Source organism: Syngnathus leptorhynchus, chromosome 2 (assembly GCF_054491065.1).
Source record: "Syngnathus leptorhynchus isolate UIUO chromosome 2, UIUO_Slep, whole genome shotgun sequence".
In the NCBI taxonomy this organism is placed as follows: domain Eukaryota; kingdom Metazoa; phylum Chordata; class Actinopteri; order Syngnathiformes; family Syngnathidae; genus Syngnathus; species Syngnathus leptorhynchus.
The window spans coordinates 4,145,623-4,170,883 of NC_141196.1; the positions used below are offsets into that span (position 1 = coordinate 4,145,623).

The 25,261-nt window shown below is 40.8% G+C and overlaps 1 protein-coding gene and 1 long non-coding RNA gene across 2 annotated transcripts in view; one reads left to right on the forward strand and one right to left on the reverse strand.

The window, feature by feature from the left end:
* The window catches only part of ptprda (protein tyrosine phosphatase receptor type Da), a 199,021-nt gene extending 198,754 nt beyond the window's left edge, over positions 1-267 (reverse strand). The window contains exon 1 of the mRNA XM_085935833.1: positions 169-267. The gene's annotated coding sequence lies outside the window, so the exon portion shown is untranslated. The remainder of the gene's footprint in view (positions 1-168) is intronic.
* Positions 1-25,159, forward strand: LOC147060193 (uncharacterized). Its single transcript, XR_015068696.1, has 4 exons — positions 1-253; positions 368-480; positions 1,552-1,626; positions 24,819-25,159. It is a non-coding gene; the product is annotated as an uncharacterized LOC147060193 (long non-coding RNA).
* The last annotated feature ends 102 nt before the right edge of the window (positions 25,160-25,261 follow it).

Below are 25,261 nucleotides of genomic sequence, written 5' to 3' on the forward strand. Positions count from 1 at the left end.
GCCGTGCGGTGTGTAGGCGGAGCGACTTCCGGAACGTTTAGCCACCTTCAGCTTAGATTTTGAACGACACTAGGTTGAAAACCAAATCAACTAAACGAAAATCCTATTCAACAAAGGGGTGGAATTTAATACTATCACATAAAGTGGAATATAATAAACATAAGTTACCTGAAATACTTTCGCTTGGTGGCTTTATCTAGGCCTGTCAAATATGTACTGTCTTCATTTGTATTGAACGTTACCGACTAGTTTGGTGAGTAAGCAAAAAAAGATTGGCTGTGACCAAAGCGCACACAGAACAATGTCAATATGAATGTAATTTAATTCAATACTTGGCTAAAATTGGTTTTATGTCACTTACCTGCAGCGAACGAACGGAAGTGCTCCAACACCGTGCTAATTTGCAACAGGTGTCACGGTCGCAGCAAATCAGAGGGGACCACTGGCACGGGATCTTGAATCAGGAATTTCATGTTACAGGTGGGCGTACTATCTTCCCGTTTTCTTGCTCTATGTCGGAGGTTGTTCTTTATGTCGAATGTTCTCATTTTTAATATTGTATTGTGACCTTATTTGTCAACATGCACACTTTATGGTACTGTTCTGAGGGGCGGAGAGGCATAGGTTTATCTTGCTGTTGCTTTACGGTAGACAGGTGTAAGCAAACTGCGGGATGGGGGCCAAATGCGGCCCACTCACAGTCTCTGAATGGCCCTCACAGTGACCATAAAGTCAAAGAAAACTGATGTGAAAGTATGATATAAAAAAAAAAACTGTTTTGTTCATGGAAGTTGTGCTTTTAATGTGAACATGTCTGGATGCTAGTATTAGCAATGTAGCAAGCAAGCAAGCGCTATATGATTTCTGTCTTGCAATTATTAGTAAAAGTAACAACAATGGTTGTAATCTTAGCGAGGTTCTTATTTTCTGTTTGGTGGAGGTAAACGACACAAGAAGATTTGGCCTTCTGCCTTTAGTAACATAACTTTGTTTTAATGCATGTAGCCTATTTAATGTTTGTATGGCTACACAATATTACATTTGATATATGTTCATCTTATTTTTGATAGCCATTGTGGGAACCACTGCTAACGATGCTGCACTTTTACTCCAGCAAATTAAGCTGAAGAAGCTTTTTGTGTCTCCGCCAAATTGGGTTTTGCAATCTTCACCCATTGGAAATCAACAAACTGAGAGCTTCCAGACTTGCTTTGCATGACAAGTGAGAAAATGGCAAACTCATTTCAACATCTACTGCGAACATGCCGCCAAGTCCCAGCCCTCACAAAGGCGGGGTGGGCCACCGATGTGCAACATGTAACGCAACCTCTGAGCCGCGGGCTGAGCAGTTGGGCCTTTAATATTGTTTCAATTTGTTCCATTTGTACACATAATAACGTCCGTTTCGGACCACAAGCAGCTGTCCACTTAGTTCCCTGGAGGGTAATGACATAATGACCGCCACACCCACACATGTGATCAATTTCCATTTGGAACATGATGTTAGGAAATCAAGAAAGTGACTTTGACCATTTTTTTGTATTTATGCAGGAGGGGAGGCTGAAGCACAACACAAATGACCGCACAACTGCTGAAACGAAAGCAAAGAAATGGCATTTCCAAAAGGTAAATCACATTTTAAAAGGATTCTTAGAAAAATTAGGATGAAACAGGATTTTTAAAAAGATACAGAATTTTCTACCATTTTTATATGTAAGGCTCTGAATAAGCCATTTGCAATGCAGAATTTGTGTTCTGCACTTCAAACACGTGAAAAAATATTTTTAAAGTTTTCAATGGCCCCTTTTGTTGAAAAGCTACACAGACCAGCTACTACTGTCATTTTTAAGGGTAAAAAATTGCATCATATAAAATAGCAATCAAATGAGCCCATTTTGAAGGGACCATTTGTTCTTTTGGTGCGTGCAAATACTTGAAACCTTGTCAGTCAAATTTTCTGTCTCAGATTGTTTGATTTTCCTTGAGTGTGGTGGTTTCTTTTAAAACCCTCATTAAGTTTGTACTGATCTGTTTTAACAAATAAGACAAAGTATTTTTTATAATCAATACAACCCCCCTTTTAAGAATCCTAGCCTGTTTTTGGATGTTCTTGAACAAATCTAGGGAAGAAAACATCCCCCCAAAAATGTTGGTGCTGCTTTTTTGACAACCTACCTTTTGGGGTTGCTGCTTCGTGACTGCAGGAACTCTACCACGGTTATTCTTAACTCCCCATCCTCAATTGAGCGAAAGCATTGCTGGATAACTGCCAAGTGAGCAATTGAAATAAAACTGGAGATGAGGTGATATTTGTGAGTCACTTATTTTTTTTTAGAGAGAGGAGGGGTTGGAGGACTTGCTCCCAAAAAGTATTGCGACCCACTTCTTAAGCCGTTACATAATCAACGAGGAGTCGGACTGGACTCAAATGATAAACAGCGCTAGTTGTAGCATGAGCGAGTGAACGGAGTAGGAGGTCCGGGATGGAAGCTATCTTTAGATTGGTGGGTTAACCTCGTGCGGACCTTGCCTGAAGCCAAAAGTGAGAAAGAGAAGCGGAGAGATTACATAGCTCGCATGCTGGAGCAACACAGTGCAAATCCCTCCTTACAGTACGTTGTTTTCACCGAGCAGCCTGTCAGAAACAATTACGTTGGTCGGAAGGATTTCTATCCCGAGAGATTCTCGCTGAAAGTGACTGGCAACAGAATCCGAACTGCTCCAAAGCCCTCCAAGCCTCAGCATGGATGCAAGCATGTTGGCGACTGACTGTACCTTTTTAAATTTCACACAAGACCATGTGAGGTGAAGGGGATTTGAAATTGATGAGTTACGTACATAGATAAACACTTTGTTAAAAAATGACAGCAGAATCTAATGGGATCTAATTTAAGCAGTCGCAAGAAACTGCAGAATTAGCCATGACCTTTGTCGTTGTTGTCGATTAACGATACCGGGTATCGATATTGGGCCGATTCCAGTCTAAATTTAATATATTGGGTACTCGCGGGGGAAGTCGAGACTGTTATCGATGTCTATCGGAGATTCAGGTTAGATCTGTGTGATGTTCTCACCGATCAGTCTTGGATTTATTTACTTATTCAGCTCAGTGTATGGCGTCAGACTTCTTTGTGGTTTTCTTTGAAGTCTTGTCATTCGTTACGAGTGCCACCTAGTGGTCAGACTGAGACAAAACTGGGCTGCTGGTTAAACAGAAGGGTTTAAAGATAGTAACTAAATGTTACTTGGAGCATTGCTGGATTGAATTGAATTATTCTTGACTTCCTCATGATGGATAGAATCAAAACATGATGAAGAAAAATAACGAATTCTTTCAAGAAGTTAACATCCGAAATTCATGAATACGAGACCTACTTCAAAAATCTAAAAATAAAGAATAAAAAAATCTAAGGGTAAAATCAGACTTGTGAAGTCATACCCCTTTTTAAGAGGTATTGTTTTATTTGTAAAGGGTTGCCCGGGATAGATAAGATAGCATCAAAAGGTTGTGAAAGTCCTCAAAATCTGAGCACAATGTCAAAAAAGAAAAATCCCGGATCTGCGAGACTTCTTTCAGAAAAGTCAGAAAAGATCTGAAGCTGTGTGCCTTTTTGAGTTGCTCTTAAGAAAAATGTAAGCAGAACCTTAAAAAAAATGTCAGAACATTTTTGAAGGCTTGCTGAAAAAAAATCCAAGCACATCAAGAAATCCCAACTCTATAAGGGTTTATGAGTCATATTTAAAAAAAAAAAAAAAAAAAAGAGTTCTTAAACGGAATATCTAATGATAATGTATGAAACCATATTTTTAGAGTTTGAAAGTTTGTAATGATTTTTTTTTCTTTGTGTGCGATTGATCTGGCCTCACAACAACAACCAGGCCTTTTTCTGTCGACATTATGGATTCCCCGGAGACGAGCGCAGACACTCGGCTAATTTACAGTGTCGATAGCGCCGGCCGTGTTGTCCTTTAGCGTTAGCGTTCGAATGTTGTTTGGAAACCTTGACCCTCATTGACACACAAGTGGCGTGACTCTTCCTAACCGTGTATAAGCACATACGGAACCGTACTTCTGTTTTAACGAGTCCCCACTGAAAAAAAGAAAATTTGAAAACCATCGCAGTTGTTGTTTCATAAATCTCAAAATGTCTTCGGCGTGCTTAGCCACTTTCGTTTGATTTCCTTTCCTGTCGGACAAGAGGCGTTTTGTTTTCCGCCTCTCCGTTGCTTCGCCGTGCCGATATCTCCCGCGCACTCTTCCAAAATTCAATAACATCCCACTCCGTCGGAAGTGTCGGGTTTCACAAGGCGTTGAAATATGAACAAATATGAACAATTTCCTCAATTAGTGATCGTATTATTCCTCTTTTTTTTTCCCCTTTGTGTGTGCTTGTATGTGTGTGGCTAAACATATACTCCACAGGGCACACTTCCTCAAATGTGAACTAAATTATAAATGTCTTAATATCTCCAACTTCGGGCTAGTAGTCCAGTGTCTAGCATGGATATATATTTTTTTTTTAAATACAATAACCTACGGCTCTGATGGGGTTTGTTTCCCTTTGACAGGTTATGTTTGCATCCGGTGAGGAGTGAAATCTGTTTCTGAAATATTGCACTCAATTATTTTCCTTGCGAGAAGACAACCTTTCATTCAAGCGGCAGATGAACACGGGCATTAGCATACAAATATTTGTCGCCGTTCGCCGTGCGTCACCATGACTCCGGAGAGAGCAGGAAAAGCAAGTACGCTTTGACAGATGGGGGGATTTCAAAGCGCTCTTGGTTTTATTCGGGGGTTTTATTTGAGAGTTCTGAGTAACCACTTTTGTTTTATCGAACGACATCTTCTCATATCTTTTTATTGAATCTCTTGATAGGCGGAGAGTCCAAAATAGCTCGGACACAAAGAAGAACAATCCGAGGCCACGAACGTTTGTGTTTGTGTTTTCTTTGCTTTTAGAGGTTTGGTGTTTTATCCTTTTTTTTTATTTTTATTTTTTTAAACAGGGCTCACAAGTGTCGCAAGCATGTTGCTTCTTTTTGTAGTTGGAGGATGTAGGTCATTTTAGTTGTCTTTATCTTTTTTGTTTTTACTTTCTGGACCTGGATTTCCCATTTCTTGAAATATGAATGAGACAGGGGCGGCCATTTTATCTTGTCGCCTAAAAATGACATCACAATGCCCAAGTTCGGTCCTTCCTCCCCATTTTATTGATAAACCGATCCATTTGGAAGCTTATGCTCTGTTCTCCCCGGACGGCCGACTACCGCGACTTAATAGATCCCTTCGGGAACAGCGCGCACTGAACTATGAAAGAAAATGTTAGGCTGCCGTTGGCCTCCAGAAGACCTGCATCCGTGTGCATGTGTGTTGGGGGAAACTGCAGGCTTGACAGTTGGAAACTTGGGAAAGTTTGGAGGCAAATGTGTAGAAGTTGATGTAGGTCATAAAAGCAGATGTACACAATGTTGCCATGACGACTGCTCAATTTAGTGTTCTGTAAAGTTAGCCAATAAAAATTACCTTGCACTCACCCATCGCTAGAAAATTATATTCCATATACTACCTGAAATATTAAAAAACTATTAATACTGTATCTAATTTTATACTGTGGATTTTTTGGTTTTGTTGCTAAATTGAATAATTTTGCAGTCCTGATTTCCCAGTATTGGCTAGTATTACTGCAAACTCACTTAGCAATGAGCACAAGCCAAGACAAAATAGTGTGTAAAAGACAATGTCAAAAATTCGAGAAGTTGAATCACCAGACACAACTCCAAGTCTAAGATGAAGATTGTTTGCTAATTTAGCACAGCTAGCCACCAGTAGATCAAACAGGTAGTCAAATATCAACACATCCCTCGATGCCCTTTCCATCCCGATAAGAAGCTCATTTGTACATTAACTGCACGGCCACAACTGATGTCAAATCCCTCAACACAGAAAACGATTAGCCGATGAGTCCGTTAAGAGCCAGGCAATTCTGATTGGTTGACGCCCGTGTCACTCAACAAGCTAGGCCCCACACACACACAAAATAATACCTTCACCTCACATGTATATTTTTGATGATTATTATGCCTCAGATTTGAAATATATATGCGGGCTTCTGGAGCGGAACATCCATGCACAGTTTTATTGTATTCTATTTTCATTGTCTTTTGCTGCATGTACAGTCCGAGTGCGTTTCTTCAAGTAGGAGGATACTTGTGTGCTCAGCTTGAGGCTATTTTTAACAAACAGCATGTTTCTAGATCCTCTGCCTTTTATTCTTTGTCCTTTAGCCTCTGCAGTTGGGAGCAAATGGAGGGTTTTGAAATACTTAATTTGAAGTTGATGTGGATGTCAGTGAGCTAAATACGCACCGATACAGCATCCAAACTATCTCGCTGCGTTTAGCTGTGCAATCGGATTAAGTTTTTCGCACCCATGCTGCTTCGTTCTACCGGCTTCGTCCGACCTTAAGATCCCGACTCTTTATGTATGCACAACAGAGATCCATTATGAAAATAGAAATAAAAACATGTGTTAAATTAGCATTTTACTCATCAGTGGGAGATTATCGTATGCGCGTCAGAGTTGAATATTAGCATTCTTTAAGGGTTCTCTGTAGTTCACAAAACATGTCACAAATCAGATGTTGCGCAATATTCTCCTGGCATAGCCTCCTTTTTTACAAACTGAATTTTAATTTTGACATTGTAATTATTCAAATGTCCATTTTCTTCATATGCTTCCAACAGGTGTATGTTGGATTTAATTTTTAATTGGATTTTTTTTTTTTTTTTATGAACGAGTTATATATTGCCCAAAAACTATATTAACGCTGAGTGTTGCTTTAAATTCACGTCCCGTAATTACGTTCACATTTTTCAATTTTCTGAATCAATTTTCCGAATAAATTCCACCGAGTAGAACACGATACTATGCAAAAATATATCTATGCACTATACATCTATGTAGTAATCAGCATCTCTGCTGAGTACGATGCATTTTTTAAAACACGTTTTTAATCATGTGTTTTGATGGTTTTATAACGAGCATATCGGGAACTTGCTTAATTTTCCCCACTTTGAAACATTTGGGGGGAAAAAAACAGTTCATCTTTTGGAACTGTTGAAGATGTCAGTAAGGACATCTTTGAACTCTTCAATAATCCTGCTGCAGATCAAAATCCTAATCGCTCGCTACTCTAATTTACACATTCCGGAATACTGAAACAGGAATAGAGACCCAGATATCTCCTACACACAACATAATTGATATAGAACTTGTACGATGTCACTTGCAAAGTTCTGTCCTTAAATACCAGAGCAAAAATTCGTCTCTGTCCTACCTTTGGGAGGAAAAAAGAAAAAAAAAAAAACTCTCCCGAGTGCACACATCTGAAGCAATGACGTAATGGTCTCATTAGCCAAAGACTGTGTCAGTAAAATTCTATATAATCTGCTTTTATCGGCGGAGCGAGACTACAGGGAGGAGCGGGGACTTATTTTGGAAATGCCTCACACTAGGGAAAGCATCATTATCTGTGTTTGCATGCCTTTTTTTTTTTTTTCTTTCCCTGGGTATCCTGTCACATACTGAGATTTATTAGAATTTATTTTGCCCCCGTTTTTATCCCTCCTTGGGGGCTGGATGCACTGATCTATGTGACAGGATGCTTAGCAGGAACTTTTTAGACACGGGGAAATTTTCTCTCTGCAACTGGCTTGATTGCTTCTATGGTCTAAGATGTCTGCTCGTTATTATTGCGAGGTGGAAAGGGAGGGGGGGGGGGGTTACATGTGTAATCGATATGGTAATCGATTCTAAAACGATTTGTTAGACAGCCCTGGCGTGAAGTACATGCTATCAAGCTACAATGGTTCACTCGAACGGATCGCGTTACGCGAACCTTCCTTCCTCGCTTCTGTTTTCCATCCTACCCACCTGATTTTTTTTTTTCTCTTTGTTTTGCTCCCTTGTTTAGCCCACCTCCCCACCTTCTTTTCATTCCATCACCAGGTTAGCATTTTCCGCCGCCTCGCTTTTTATTTTTTATTTTTTTCCGGTGACATTTCACACGACGATGTGACATGGCCGCGGGACGTGTAAACACGAGGTTTGACAGATGCAGATGAGTTGTGTCTCCCGCAAGATGTACAGATTTGTCAGGCCTCTCACAGTTCGCCAGCGTTTGACATCGTGGTGCCGAGAACCCGTTTGGAGTTTATTTGCGGAGACGCCGCTTGCGTATCCGAGACGTATAGAGTTGTCTTCAAAAATTCGGAAGGATTGATTGCTTTGTCACTTTTTTAATGGAAACGTTCATACGAGGTTTGCATTGTTTACCCCATACGACGCAAACACGTACCCATGTACTCTTCTGTCATTTCAACTCTCGCTATTTCCAGAATTGGCTAGGCCAACATTACAAATTGGTCTACAAGTGTAGAATGATAGAAACATTCCGCACTTTTGTATTTGCCAGGCGATAGCAGCTTATTCAAAAATGTGTGACGCCAGCAAGTCACCGGCGGGGCGCATTGAGCTGTCAGATGTTATCTGGTGCTACAATCAAAAAACGAGATGCTACACTGCATTCATAAATATGCCATCGCCGGCTGTTTCAATATTTAGCAGTGACTGGGCGAGAAGGGATTGGACGGGTGTCGTAGGAATCGGGAAAGTAAAGTTTTAAAAACAAGCATATAGTCTTAAGGGTGAGAGCTCTTGAATAATTCAGCTAAGAATGATTTTAAAAAATTAAATAGCCTAAACTTTAATAGCAGTATTGGCTTCACTGACACCCTGTTCATGTTTGAGCTGATTTTTGAGGCGCTGCTAAGTATAGCACCCGTAGGTTTGAGTTAAGTTTCAGTTGACTTACCTGTTTACCGTTGCTTTTAATTTCCTAGTTTTAATTGTGTGTCTGTTTTGATTTTCAAAGACTCAGTCAGCACTGTAATCCCTAATTTTTTTTGTTTCGATAGGTGCTGCTGTTCTGGTTAGCAATAGACTCAGTAGTTAACACATGGCTGATTTGTAAAAAGTAACTGCCATCTAGTGGCCGGATGTCATCATTGCAGCGATGCGCAAATTACAACACTGCAGGATTTGCGGTTTGGCCGCTCACTAGACTGTTAAAAAGTGTCTTTTCCAAATGTCTTACTGTTTTCGAGCAAGCAGTAAACTGACTGTGCTCATGCTTTGGAAGACCTTTTTTCGAGAACTTTTTATTTCCTGTCCTAATTGGGTGGAATGTCTTTGAACCAGTCACTGCGGTGTAAAGCTTCTTTGTATGACTCACATCAAATTAACCCCCGCCCCTCTCCTAAAAAAAAAAAAAAAAAAAAAGATGCATAAACAAGGTCGTGCATAAACTATTCATCCCGTCAGATGATTTCTCAAATAGACAGAAGCACGGCATCGGCATCACTTGAGTCTTGCCACCCCTCGCCTCCCTTCCCGCCGCCCTCATGACAGGCGTCTCCATGGTACCCCTCAGATCACGGTGGCGCCACCACTCCAGCTCCTTACGTTTCAACCGAACACCCCCCACCCCACCCCTCAAGTTTCTCTTCTTCTTCCTCCGCAACCCGAGCGCCACACATACACGAACCTCCACGGCGCTCGCTAACAAACTTCACGAACATCTTCCTTAAATGCGATGCGTCATTGCTTTATATTGAGGTGTGGCCTCTGCGCCGTTATGAAATCTTGTCTCGCTTCGGATATTAAGCTAAAGATGCTTTTGTCTCTAAAAATTGACCTCGGAGGTCAAACATTGCCTGAGCAACAATTATTAACAAATAATTCTAGCAAAATGAAACAATGAAACTATCTTTTGTTGCCTTTCAAACAGTAAAGTAAGAATTAAGTCTTGACTTGAATTTAATATTTTCTGGATGTCTTTTTCTGCATTTCAAGTGGCTAATTGTTCCTTAATGCAGCTTTAACACAAGGCATGGAAAGGGACACCTGGAACAATCCATGATGGATTTTGTTTTCATTGCAGCGTAGTAAACATTATAGCACCTCCCCGCCACTGTGCGCTCTAGAGGTTTGAGGTAGTTTATTGATTTTCGTGTTGCTCTCGGCCGGCGCCGACGAGCGAAGGCCATCAACATGGCCTCTCATGTTTGTGGCAAATGAGCCCAACCGGTGGCCGTTTTCAACTCCCCGCGGACGCTCTCTTCCCATGTAGTGACCTTCAAAGCCCAATGACTTCACGCCTCGTGTATCAGAATAGAGCGGGGCGAGTCTTTTTTTAAAACAAAGTGAGGATTTATTAGACTGTCTGTTTGTTTTTTTGCCGGCTGCTGAGCTTGCACTGTTTGGAGATGCGGAGCGGAATCGGATACCGATGCAAAATGCTCGGTTTACACAGCGTCTATGTAATCGATGGAGCAGTCATGACGCATGCGTAAAAGAAAATTTGCCAAATAATGATCAATTATTTTAACTGAATCAGAATGAGGTCAAATCAGTATTTTTTTCTGCTGGTATTTTGTTAGATGGGCGCAGCTGGAAAGGGGAGTATGTGCCGTTGTGGGAGGGAGCACAGCTGACTTGTTTGTCAGCTAATGAAGGTGGCTAATTGCATTTAAATTCAGTCTACATAACTTATAGCTGGCTGAAATTCCAAATTGTCAAATGCATCAGGAGTATCAAATAGAAAATAGTGAGATTGCCAGATTCCCAAATACAGCAAACTAGACTTGCCTAGACCAGGAGCATAAATGTGTGAGAAAATGTAGAATTTACCAAAAAATAATTACCAAACCAATAATATGTATTATTATGAATACATTTAAAATACCATCAAAAATACAAAATCTTCCAGGTTCTTGATATATGTACTATTGTTTTAAATGGTTTAATTCAAATTAGACCTTTAAACGTAACCTAAACTTTGAAAATCTCTCAAGACTGCTCCAAACAACACTTCACTGTCTTTTTTTCTTTTTCGGGCGTTTTTGTGGCTGTGCAAGGACCAAAGGACAAGAAAGTTTCCTTTGTGCGAGCAGGGCCATGTAAAAGTTGCATGGGCGTCCTTGTTATTCGGGTACACAGCGTTCTTGTTTGCCTGAGGACAAGCAGAAGAGAGGCATAATTTTAGCACGCTCTAATAGAGCTCATTCAATTATGGAGACAAAATGTACACAGATCGTTGTTGGATATGACTAATTGTTAAGCTAATACTCCGCAGCGTGAAACACCGCAGGACAATTGTGCACAGAGGATTTCTTTTGCCGGATTTCATGGCTTTATTAAGATTCCGTTGTCAATATGACACCCAATAACCACGTCACTTTGGATTTGGCGTGAGTGGGCCAACCATTGGGGGATTTTTTTTTTTTTTTTTTTTTTGGGGGCTCAGTCTTGGCGTCTTTCCAATTTTAGCCATTAAGCTCAATTTGAAGCAATGTTTGGAAATGGAAACAAAAGGAAGCAGAGTGTTATCTGTGTTAGTTTACCCGCTGTAGGATCATCAAGTCTTGTTCTTCCATTAGCCTTGGTTGTGACAGTCTCCATTTTGTAATGAGATGGAGTCATTGCACAATCCCACACCAGCTAGCGGGCGGAAAAGTTCCCCTGCCGTACACGGCTCTGACAAACATTCAAAATTTAAACTGTTTATATTTAGCTGCTTCATGACTGAATAATGCCACCAACCCGCCATGCTTTGCATGCCAAAACCACTGCAGGGTGCCCGCCATGATGAAAAATAGATGCGCGTTCCATACCAGAGTCCCCCCCCCCTCCCCCCTCACATCCCCCAACACCTTCCCTATCGCCAACTTATACTGCAAAAAAAACTGGAAAAACAAAAATATTTTTCGGGGAACAGTCCTTGGGGTGCTGCCATTGAAAGTCCAAAGGTTTTGGGCCTCCTGTTGAGCATTAAGCTCATTTCCAATTCTATTGTCAAATTCCAAAATAGAATTCAGCCCTCGATGGATTTACGGTAAAGAAAAGTAGTACTCTGAAATGAGCCATTAGCAAACCAGAAAAGTTAGCTCATCGCAACATAACATTTGAACATCCTGGGATTAGGAGACAGTAGCCTGAGGAAATGATTTCTAGAACGCCATTCCTGTAACAACCTCTAAATCCATCATTAGCTTGACAAAATCCACGAGACATAAAACTAAATCCGCCCGTAATGGGATTTGTAATTAGCATCGAAAGGGATCGATGACAATAACATTATCCTCAGCTAATCGGTTTAGCCGCCAATGTACACAACGTAGCGGCAAAGACAAAAGCGCCACATTCTTTGCTTGACGTCTTTATACGTATTTGCGTTAGCGAGGCGCATTTAGCATTTCTCTGCAATCTGCGGTAGAGCAAACAGATAAGCTGCGCTACTTTTTCCCGCGTGAGCTAACAAGCAAGCGCTCGCTGGCATCTGAAGGACCTCCTGATTGACACGCCGTCACAACTCGAGGTCTCAAGGTAGACGCCGAGGGGGGGGGAAATGCATACGATCGTGCCGACGAGTTCCCTGCCTTAATTACCGCTCACAACAATCTCATATGAGATGATCCGCCGGCTCGTTTTCCAGAGTGACACAACGGCAGCTGTCGGCATTTCCATATCGAGGCGTTGACAGGCATGCGTACAAGATCAAGTCTTGGATGATCAACTTTTATTTTGATTTTTTTTCTATAATAATAAACTTACAGGAATGAAACTGCAATTCAATATGAATAAAGTAAAGGATTTCGCCGATATAATGTCATCTAACCGCAGGTCGTCAATAATACATGATTATTTTTTTCCCCCTCTCATAACATGACAGATTTATTCTTGGAAAATACTGATGAGTCCAAATATGCCACCCACCTTCAAAAAAGTAAACAATATTCAATATTACAGTTCTATTATTGGAAAATGCGAAAAACAAGTATTTTCTTGTATTGTTTTTTTTCTTAGAATTTCATGACTTCTTTCTATCTTCTATATTGTTTAACTCCTCCGTTGTCCAAACAATATGTTCAAACAGTGTGACCCGACAGCAAAACAAAAAAAAATGTATTAGCTCACAATAACACCGGATAAAACACATCTCTACTGTCCGTATTTTTCCGGATTTGACAGAAACCTTCCGATAATGAGAAGCATTTTTAAACTGAAAATAGCTCCATCTCCAATTCAGTTGGAATCTCGCCAGCTATCCCGTTTCTCGGACGACGACAAAAGGACCGGGGCGCCGGTTGCTGACTCAGAAGAGCTCATTAGCATACAGCTGCCACTAGCCAAGGCTGCAGCTGCCAACGTGGGAAGCGGGAAACAGGAAACGGGGCAGGCTACAACAAAGGGCCACTGAGAGCTCCCCATTGTTCTCCATAGATTTCATTTGACTCCGAAGAGGTCGCAGCAATGAATGAGTCAAGAGTCTTAATATCACTGTTACGTGGTTAAAAAATACAAAATGCAATAACATAATAACATGACCTTATTGTGGAAAAAAAAAAAACTCACTCAACATCCAAAGACCCTCGCGGATTTTATCTTGCCCCCACTCGTCGCTGCCGTTTTGTCGTTTGACATGTCGTTGAGGCCGAATCACATTGAGGCTGCGGGCGGATTGCTTATCTGTCACCATAAGCGCAAACAGGTTGCTGATGCCGCCGCTTAACGTGCTCTCACTAAGGCCCCCGTCGTCAAATCCGTCCCCGCCGTTCCCGTGATGTATTGACGGCGTTTGTCTCGGCAGAGCCCAATTTTCTGGCCAATCCTGCGCCGGGTTATCAGAACGTCGTCGTAAAGAATGTATGACAGGACCCCGCGAGGCGTGAGGAATGGCTTCGTCGGAGCAGCGAGGGCCGGCGCAGACGAAATAAATGCGCGGCGGCGTAACTTACGGCCTTGAGTCCGTATTACACGACCACCTTGAAATCTCCGAGCGAGACGCTTTCCGGGAAGTGGAAAAAGTGAAACGTTCAAGGTAGAACTCGGGGAAAGTCACTTTACGTAGAGGGAAATGGTTGTCAAGGTAGCGGTAAAGTGGTTTGCACAAGGACTTAAATGGACATGGAAAGTGAAAAATGGCGGAGGGACGATTAGTGGCTCAGGAACTTCGGTAACGAGGTTGTCGCAATCCAATCCTGACATTTTCAAAACTGAGGTTTTGAATTGAATTTTCCAAGAAATGCTAAAAGTGGAGATCAATGCTTGGAAGTCAAACGTATTTTTTTTTAAACGCTACTTTGGGCCCTACTTTTGTTCCGGGCGCAAATCTAGCGAAGATGGTGGTTTGTTTCTTTTGACATTTTGCAAGACATTGCGCGAGCAGAATTTGGTATAAGAAGGGCGTTTGCGCCGTTGTGGGATGAAAGTAGAATTTCTTTCTAGCCGGTCTACGCCGTGTTACATGAACATCAGGGCGGTCGCAGTGCAAGCCAGTCCGCCGTGTCTGAAATCACGAAACAAAAACATAATACAGATCATATCTGCGTCCAGCAACATTTTGTAAAGCTTGACTCTAATTAACTGAAGCTCCTCCCTTCAGTTAATTGTTGCTGCATTTCACCGAGCTGCTACCAGGTGACGCCAAATTACTAATTTCTTCGATACACGGTTTTGAATAAGGCAGTTTTTCAGCACACAAACTATAATTCCAAAATACAAAATTGTGAGCGAGCAAAATTAACTCACTATTGTTGCACAGGCAGGTCGAATTCCGCTAAAAAGTATTGGTTTTCATGGCTGGGGAGAACCTCAGACGGTGTGTTTTCTTAACCGGCAGTCGACAGACAGAAAGAGCGAGATCAATACAACGGTCTGGATGGTGACACCCAAACAAATGAAAATGGCCTCGGCGGCACAATGGCAGCAATCTATGTTGGGTGGGCCCCATGTCAAGAAGGTACGACGCCAGATGATTCCTCTCCCATTGTTTGCGGCTTAGCGACACCTCCAGAGGATACCGGCGGCCGAGATGTCATTAACTGTCTCCGATTGGGGACAATCGCAGAGCGACTCGCTCATTTCTTGCAAGAAGTTCCTTTCCAATTAATCTTAGCGGGAAGTCTTTTTTTTTTTTTTTTGGGGCGCTCACCTGTATGGAGCTCATGAAAAGCGGTTCCAAAGAAGCTTGCTAACAAGGTTCCTTTCATTGCCGGCCAAGAATGAAAAGGTCTTTATGGAGACTTATCTGTGTGAGGCACAATGGGACTTGATTATGTCTACATAAGGCCCTCCATGTTAAGATGGGAATTCTAAATTTTGGCATTTATATGAAATTTTTCATTAAAATATCACATAAGTTTCTGAGACGAGAAAAAATGCATTTTGGTCATTAATAAGGCTGTGTGTGAATGTGTGGTGACTCAAATTGAATTGCTAATTGGTCAGAGAAAACAAACGAAATTCTAAATTTTGTATCTACGTAGGGAATAAACATGTGGACGCTATTTTCAGCGCACACCAGGAAGTAGTTGTGTATGTGTGCTGGAATTGAAAGCGCTCGCGTTAATGCGCTCGCGATGTGTACAGTTTTGTTCGAATTGCCTAATGAGCTGGTTTGGTTTGATCCTTTTTGATTTCTAATATTTTGAAGAGCTCTCAGAGGACTCAATTGGTCCTCAGCTGAAAATGACCTTGGGAGACGTACACAAGGCAAACGTGTGCATATGATTAATTCATTTCTTTGCCTGACTGCATGTGGAAAACAGTTGGGACATTAATTATAAATTTTGCAGAAGTGCAAAGATGAATGTTTGTTTTGAAAAAAGAAACGTAACGTTGGTGATATAACCGTGCGTAGAGGGTCAAAGTTGTTTAAAAGTCAAACAGATTGGAATCGGAATTCTGCACTCTGTTAGCGCCGATTACGTCACGTCTCCCAACTTAAAAAAAAAAAAAAAAGTAAAAAGATTGTAGAATTATTTTGATGGACTGATTTAATTTAATAAAAAAGAAGTTGGATTTTTATCACAAAGAAAGTCCTATGATTACAAAGGAATTAAATAGATATGTACCTAAGGCAAATTTGCTCTTTCATATTTATTCATTTAAAATTATATATTTTAGGTTAAAAAATCCTCCATCAAATAAAGTGTTATGAATAAAGTTGTGTTCACAAAAATAAAGCTATAAATATATTATTTAAAAAATCAAATTACATTATAAGGAAAATAGTTATAATATTATTTTGGGAATGATTCAAAAAAAGGGAGATGTTAACATTTTAAAACAGAAGATGCTTTTTCTTTTTTATTTCTTTTTTATTTACACAGCATATTAAAATTATTGACCTGGCAGTGACACGACATACAAGAGGGCATAAAAGTCTAATTTTCTAACGAGTCACATTGACTCATGCACATTTTGGATGTATCAAAGAAACAAACAAAAAGAGAAGGCTTAAGAGGGTGACACAAATGACACAAGCGTCGTCTCTTCCATTGCTTTGACAAAAGCCTTTGCTGCGCTAAGAAAAGCTCCATTGTGATACTTCCCAAGCCAGAAGCCGCACGGTAATGGCGACTTCATCTTTTTCTTTCTTTTGGGGACTATTCTATTAAAGGTTCCAGTGACTGAGGTCCCAGTGGTCCCCATTACAGCAGCCGAGTAGTCATTAATCACCGACGAGCGCGAATTTCAACGTGGAGTCCGCCTTGACTTTGCGATAGCCATTCATTAGCACCACTGTCTTTTCTTAGCGTTTGCATCCGCACCCCCGACAGCTCCCTCCCCCCCACTCCCACCCACTATCCCACCTGGAGTTGGTTCTTTTTTTTTTTGCTTACATTGCTGCTTTTCAGTCGCTGTGTTATGTGGGGAAATGGAGAACAAGCGAGTTTCAGAGTACAGAACACATCCACTGCAAAGTATCCGTCTTTGTCATTCCAAAGCTGAGCTGGGTCGGAAAAATACGCATCGAGATGTTTGAGTTTTCAAGGGGGAAGTCAACCCTCAAATTTTCTTCGTAATCATATGTTCTGTGCAGCCCAACTAGTCGAAGCATAATGTTCTGATCAATGTTTCGTTTGTTGAATATGAATGAAACGGGCAAAATCCATCTGTTTTTAGCCATCTCAGGGGGCGGCCATTTTGCCACTTTGAGCCTTGATTGGTTGTGACCTGAGACCTGGCAACTGTGATGTCATTTCCAGGTGACAGCAAGTGGCAAAATGGCTGCCCCCTGAGATGGATAAAAATGGGTGAATTTTATTTTGGTAATCCATTTTTTTCCCCAAATGTATTAGTTCATAAGAATTCTAGAGGCCTTTGAAGTGTTGATTCCGTGATTTTCCAAAAAGTCCAGAAAGTTTCATATCCTAAAACCAAAATTTCAGAAATTCTCATCAAACATATAGTTTCATTTATTTAGAAGCAAATCTCTTCTTAAACTTAGTGTCTGTAATTTTTGAACCGTCAAGTTTTGTTGTTATAAATATCTACCCGTCAACTATCACAATCAGCCCCAGCGAAGCGTGGCGAAGATGCTATTTTCTATTGTTTATGCAACACGAGTGTCAAAACGCCGTAAGCAAGAGTGAAGTGTGGATTCCGAGTCGACTTCTCGCTTTGAAGCTGAAGCATACGCAACATGAGACAGATGCCGATGCGAGCGCAATGTGACTATTATTATGAATAAATATCAACATACTGAGTTGCGAGGTATGCGACCCGATTGCATTTGCCCCAATCAGTAGACCGCTGCGACCCAAGCAAATTTCCAAACGATCCCACTGAAGTGGCTGTAGAAAAAAACGGCAAATCCCCGGGGCTGTCTTTGCATGCGTCAAACTGTGATTCGCTTGCATGGCTAAAAAGGTACCGTCAAAGAAACGCCGCTTGTTTTTCTCTGACGAAGTTCTATTTTGGGTTGTTTTTGTAGCCCACCGATGTACGATAAAGCCCTGCGTAAGTGCTTCCGTCAGCAGGCGTGCACCAAATGAGTTGGGAAGGGAGGAATATTCCCGGCTAATGGCCGATGGATCCAAGCAGAAATCTTTGATCTGTACTCTCCTGCTAATTCAACGCGGGCTTTCATGATAAGACACTCGCTTGGAAACCCACTTGGTACTGGACATAGAACTAAAATGATTTTACAAATCTATATCTATCTATCTATCTATCTATCTATCTATCTATCTATCTATCTATCTATCTATCTATCTATCTATCTATCTATTAGCTTGCTAGCTAGATAGATAGACGGATGGATGGACGGATGGATGGATGGATGGATGGATGGATGGATGGATGGATGGATGGATGGATGGATGGATGGATGGATGGATGGATGGATGGATGGATAACATGGGAATAAACTGAACTAATCAACCAGCTAGCTTGCTAACTAGCTAAACAAACAACATAGGAATAAACTGAATTTAAAGTTAAACATTCATCCAAATGAATAGATTTCAACTTTGATATGACCTTGGTAATTTACCACCAACAATAAAATCAATAAAGCACCTTCAAAATAATACCAGCAAGTTTTACGATGAGCAAATCATCAAATTTGTAAATTGGATTATTTAAAGATGTATGCTCTTACATAAGCACATTTTAAAAGTCAGCTGTGGCCATAAGGCAACTCTACTGCGTCAATAAAAGAGGAGGAAATGCTGTTTCCATGTCTTTTTTTTTTTTTTTTTTAACGCTTGGAAAACATGAAGCCTCCTTTTGAGACTCTCCCGCTCTGTTCTTGATTCAACAGCCGATTTAACATTCGACCCAGTTTCTGCGAGGATCTCCACCGGGACGCAACCCAAAAGTGTCATGCAGCAGAACCGGAATAATAAAGATCCTCACTGCGGAAAATGAAAGCGAAAAACGCCCCCCCCCCAACTCTCCGAATACCCGTCTTTATATGCCATGGATGAACAAACGCAGCCGTTAACGTCACTGCACATGGATGATCTGCTTATCCGCAAGGCACACACAACAAGCGTCAACAAGCACTTTTCTTAATCAATTTCTAAAGAGGTGCACGGAAACAATCAGCGCACAGTTGGCAATTATTCCGACACATCCCATATCGAAGGCTCTTGGTTGGACTATGAAATGACATCCAAACTATTCATTCCAAGCCACCCGCACCAATGTAATTAGTATTCTAATTTTCTGTAATTACTATGCGTTTCACAAGGGTAGTCAACGAGCGCCGAGTACCGATGGGAATTTTGACTGGAGTTAACGAATTGTCCCAGCCTTTCATCCTAGTCTAATTATAGAAATGCTGATATTGATTAGGAATGTTTTTCAACTCAACAAAATTGAAACATTTCATGCTGGTCAGGCTTTGGGATTGAAACGTGAAGGAAATGTAGGATGTAATGACTGCTAATTAAAACGACCAGCTTCTGACTCAAGATTTTGTAAACGACAGCCAATCACTAGAGTACAACAATTGACCTGTAAAGTGACTAATGTCGACGTAATGCTGGCATGGCCACACAGTTAAAGGTGCGCTGTATGTTTTTTGACAAGTACACTTAGCTACTTTAGTATTTTAAACATGCTGTGGTGCAACCCCTGCTTAAGAGACCCAGTCTTGATCAAGGTGGGCTGTTGAATTCCAGACTCATTTTCAAGCCTAGCATTGCTAAGCATTTAAAATGCTGCATAGCACAACGTCAGCCCTGTTGAGAGTTTTTAATGACATCTTACCGGCTCATGGCACTGGAGGGGATGTGTCTGGTTTTGGTAACTGCAGCATTTGATGTGGTGTACCGCAATATTTTGTTGGTTCATTTACAGAACCAGGTGAGCATTCGTGGTAATACTTTAGATCCTATTTGACAGACCGAACTTTTTCTCTTAACCTTGGTTGCTCTGCATCTCAATGGATATGGTGTTCCACAGGGTTCAATTCTGGGGCCCCGGTTGATTTTGTTGTATTTGCTGCTTCTTTTATGCTGGTGAAAGTCAAATTTCAGTTGTTTTTGTAGGATTTTTACTTTAAGACCCATCGTATCGTATTTAAAGCGATGATGATGTTGAGATGAAAATTTAATGAGGTAAGCACCCTACTTAGTTTCTACATTCGATTTTTTTTACGTGGTCACAATCTGGATTTTGGTTCTTTTTGCACTAATTGATAGCACTCACAAAGAACTGTTCGGCTTTCTCTGAAATTTCTTGTCTCACTATTTGGTAGCCTTTGTGGCCAGTTAAAGCGTCTCTCTCTCTCTGTCGGGCTTTGCTTGTCTTTGAAGGATTTCTGAAAGTTCCCACAATTATGAAATGACCAAAATGTCAGACCTCCTGTGTCTTTGAATGAGTTCTTGGTATTTTTTTTTCTGTGGGTCTACTCACGACTGACCTGATAACAAAATTGAAATGGGCTTCTGGGTACTGACGGGTGAGCCACACCCAAACTGAGGAGTTGCAAAGTAAACCAAGAGCTTGACTTCTATGCCTTGATGTAAAAAAAAAAGCTGCTTTAAAAACAAAAAAAATTAGGCCAACATGCTGTAAATTTTATCGCCTGGGTTGTTGTTGTCTTGTGTGAGGTTCCCTCAACCCAGTCTCCGATGCGTTACGGCTATAATTAGCCTAGATTCGTGAGGCCACTTGGAAAGGGAATGCATGAATTTTGATAATCATGAGCTCATAATTTTAATCATCATCATTGCTATAGTTTTTAGAAACCAAACACAAAAAGGCTCATTGATGAAGTCAAAACATCATAAAGATTTGATGATGCCCTGCTTAAAGCTTTTTGTTGGCCTGAACAATCTGACATGTTTAGTGGTTGCATTCTTGCATCAAAAAAATAATAAACAGAAAAGTAGTATTCCACAGAGATGAAGTATAACCCCCCCCCCCCCGCCCCCCCTTGCTCACCCCCGCATGCAAAAAAGGTTTTTTGTACGACGTTAAATTTAATTAGACAGTGCGGAAGTTAATTTCCACAAATTTGCTGAGAGCTGATTTGCGGTAGCACAAAGTGCAGTGAGACGAGTGAAAAGTGTGGAGAAAGTGGAACAAACTTTTCCCTCTAAATCCAGGCCAACGCTTTACCAGCCTCTGCCAAGCATGGACGCTTTTGTTTTTCCTATTTTTTTTTCTCCCTCACCACAATGCTGCTCTAGGTCTTTGTTTGAACCCTCACTACGTATTAATTTGGGACAAAGATGGAGCGTTACCAAAGTTAAACTTGGCCCAACTTGGCGGCACGAAGCACTTTCTATTAAGTTGCGGGTCAAAATGACCCATTTCAAAATGAATACAATGTTTAAAAGTAATCTTGTGTGTCACATACTGTGCTGATTAAAAGTGTGGTTTTTATTTTTTATTACACTCAATTGACATGCACTAACCATGTCCTGAGACGGTCTGGCCTCGGGTCAAAATGACCCCTGAACATTTGCCATAAATGAACACAACACGAGGCTCAAAGTGACTTGCAGGAGATCGTGTTATACGGGAAATAACACCTTTATGAGGTGACTTGCAGGCCCTAACAAAGACACTTCATGTGTTTGGCAGCATGGACCCTCAGGGTGTGTGTATGTGTGTGTGTGTATGGGGGGGGGCCGGTGGCGGGTGGTGTCACTTCAGGACCTGGCCCTGTTTGATCTATAGAGAATGCAACTGAGATGTCAGCACAGGGAATGGTTATTTCCCCCTCGGGGAGAAGCAGCCACAATCACTGTGCCTAAAAATATATTACAGGAATAAAGTCAGATGTGAATAGCAGAACGGCTTTGAAATGGTAAATTAGCGTCTGCTCTCCTTCGCCCGTCAACGATACGCCGCGCTCGGGGTTGCGCTGGTCTCGCTTACCTTCTCACACACACACACACACACACACACATAGTACTTAATTATACAATTAATCAGAGTCATGTGGTATAATTCATTGCATTCAATGCTCTGCTCTTGACCTTGTGGGACAAAAAAAAGAGAACTGAGTGGTTTGACCTCAATGGGCAAGTATAAGAATTCACTTTGATTTGGATGGATTTGGAGATTTGTTAGAATCAGTGGTTCAAACATATTCAATGATTGGTTACACAATTGCAAATAAGTAAATTATAAATGATACCATATGAAGATATTTGTGTTTTGTTGTTAAAACTCATTGTCATTCATTGTCAAAATGTCTTAAGGTATTTTAATTTTGTTGTCAATAAATTTGTTTTTTTATTTATAACTACAAAAACCAAAATAAATAATTTTGTATTAATTTTTACTTTTTGTAATCAGAAATACAAGTAAATTTTTAGATGTTTTTTTTTTGTGTTGATTCCAAAACTGCCCTCACTGTCTTCTCCAGCACATCATATTTTCATAAAAATAATATAATAATAAATGCAATGTAATATGATATTTTCAGACATATTTATGAATCACCGGTTGGGTTCAACAACAGGTGGTATTTTTCATAGCTATAAAGCAACACGTAAAATCTGTATTGCGCAAACATTTATAGCTTAAACTTCAAAATAACAAAAAAGAAAATATTTCCAAAAGTTGATGTACTAGAAAAAAAAGTAAATATATTTTTAAAAGAAGCATCCAAATTACATGAAAAAAGCATCTCTGATTAAAAATTGCTATTGACCAGTCTAATAGTCATAAATAAATAAATTCTTTTCTCTGACTTTGTTGCGGGGAGTAAACAATTTTGATAATGAATGTGGATAAGTGCTGATTAAATTAATTTTGAAAATTCAGTTAAAAAAAAAAGAAATATTATACCACTAATAAAATAAACTTTATCTGGCCCACTTGTCAATCTGTGCAAAAATAAAATGTAGACACAAAAAGTCTGCCCACCACTGGCAAAACATTGACTTGACCCGAATGTGCAATTATAAGCGCTGACATAATGTCCGACCGCCCGATCATCATCAATTAATTCCGGCGTCAGTCAGCCTCGTCAATCAAATTGCCAGACTTCCGTAACTCCGCCTTTTTTCACACTGCGTCCGTTCTGCCCGCTCTCCATCAAGATGCCAAAGAGCACTTATCGGGCAGGAGACCCAAGAGGAAAGAAAAATAACCCTCAGCACTTCCCAGAGCTGGCGGCTGACAAACGATTGGGTCGGGTGTGGAAGTGATTCCACCATATCGGTAATATGAGTGATGAATACGAGCGGCGTCACGTTGGCGTTCATCATTCAGGAGCGAGACATCACCCTGAGGAGCTCTGATGACAACGTTTGCCTCATTGGAAAGCAGAAACACCAGAAAAATCGACTTTCACGCGCTCGTCAAGTATTTGTACTTTTACTTCCCACTAACAGAATTGCGTCATATTTGAAAATGAAACAATCTCCCAGGATGGAAATTTATTGTCATCCCAAGGCTCTGTGGTGACTTAACATTTGAACAGAAGCTGATTGGCCGACGACGCTGGAACGAGACTCGAAATGACACCCGGAGCCGATGGAATGCCGATTGAATCCAAGTTCTATTATTTATTTATTTATTTTATTATTATTATTTTCCCGTGTTGCATACTAAGCTGCACGTAACATAACGTGGCAACCAGTGCGCTCGCGAGGGTGATAGATTTCAAAGCGGGAAGACGCATCAATCAATGTCACGAGGGTGATTGGTTGTTTGTGTGTGGTTGAGCGAGTGGCGTCGGGCCCTCCATCTTGAACATGCGAAGGTTGGCTGATTGCTCTCTCTGCCTTTCGATATTCATTGGAGCAACCCGACACCTGTCTTATGGCTCGCGAGCTCCGAGGGAAAGATCCTATTTACACTTCAACTCGGACAATCCCGATGTGTGCATGGCCTCCAGCAATTTTCCTGAGGATTGAAATTGAACCCTATGAATTCTGCCTAGCAACTGATTATGTCTTAAACTGTCACATTGTGTCTAGCAGCAAACTGTATTTTATTGTCCAGAAACATTTTCAGAAGGGCAATTTAAAACACGAATACAAATGTCAGTCCAAAGTTAGTATTTCTGAAAGACTTGTAAAGCTACATTGATCTAAATAACGACAACATCTAGTATAATCTAATTCTGACAACATTAATTGTGCTCACCTCGAAATCAGAATTCAGGACTCTGCTGATAAAAACTCTAACAACATTTCCCATATAAATGTTTTTTTTTACAATATTAACATAATTTAAAGCCAATGGACCACTCCCGAGTGAAATACGCCAAAGCAGAACTTAATTCATATCTGGTTTCCAGTTCTGTTTAGCTAGTTTGAAGTTCTACTCAGATATTATATTGCCTGCAATTTTGCTGTTTAAAGTTTGATGTGCTTCGTTTCAACGCTTCTTTGAAGTGTATCAGATCACCCAATCGCTTAATTCCAGTGCTAAATGTTAAGCTAAGGTTAGCTTGCCAATTGGCGCGATTTCTGTTTTTCCTTGTAATCTTCTCATGAGAACAATACTTGCCAGCATTATCTTATTGACCAACAAGGAGGTTCTGATTGATAATTTGATCATTTAGTTGCGCTGGTTCGCAAGCCGCCTCTTGTCGCTAGCTAGCTGACGCTACGTAAGTAGCACTGAGTTTGCTAGCGTGTAGGCGGTGTGAGGACGGCCACTTCAGCGAAACATTTTGGGACCGTCTTCAGGGTTCAGTTCATGGAAAACCTTTTGTTTTTGTTTTGCTGTCCACTGTGTTTTGACGGCGCAAATTTTGACTGTTGCGAAAATGCTTACTTTGAGCCTTGACCCGGTGCTACCGCTCGACATAGCAATCGAAGTATTTCAGTTATCAGTCACGCTTTTCAGTGTGAAGAAAAAGTCAATGTTTGGCTCATTGTTAATACCTCCAGATGGCCTTCCGTTGTTTGATGCTATTCTTCTCCAACGTGGCATAAAGCAAAGCATGTGGGTGTTCGGAGCTCTTGACGGTTATGTATATTTTCAGTGTGTTGCTGTGGCCTTCGGAGGATTAGTCACGGGTCTGTGAGCGTTACCGGAGTGGAATTAGGACCCGCTGTGTTTGCAAGCAACACGAGCAGCACACAAGCTTCACAAACAAAAAAGAAGGAGTGAAAGCAGGCGGAGGATTGGCCTTCTGTTAACTACTTAAAGCAGTGCTCCTCAAAAACTGGGACTGCAACTCATTTGCTATGCACTGTTGTCAAATATTGGATTGATATTTTTACCCTCCATTCCACCCAATTCTTTTAAGTGTGTCAAACACTAACCCAAAAATAATGGAATTAATAAGAATGAATTCTTACTGCAATTCTGTCATTGCTGTGTTCATGTGTCTGTAATTAAAAAAAAAAAAAAAAGAACGACACTGATGCTTGTATCGCTCGAATTCTTACCTTTTAGGTGAATTCATTACGCTGTGATCTTTCA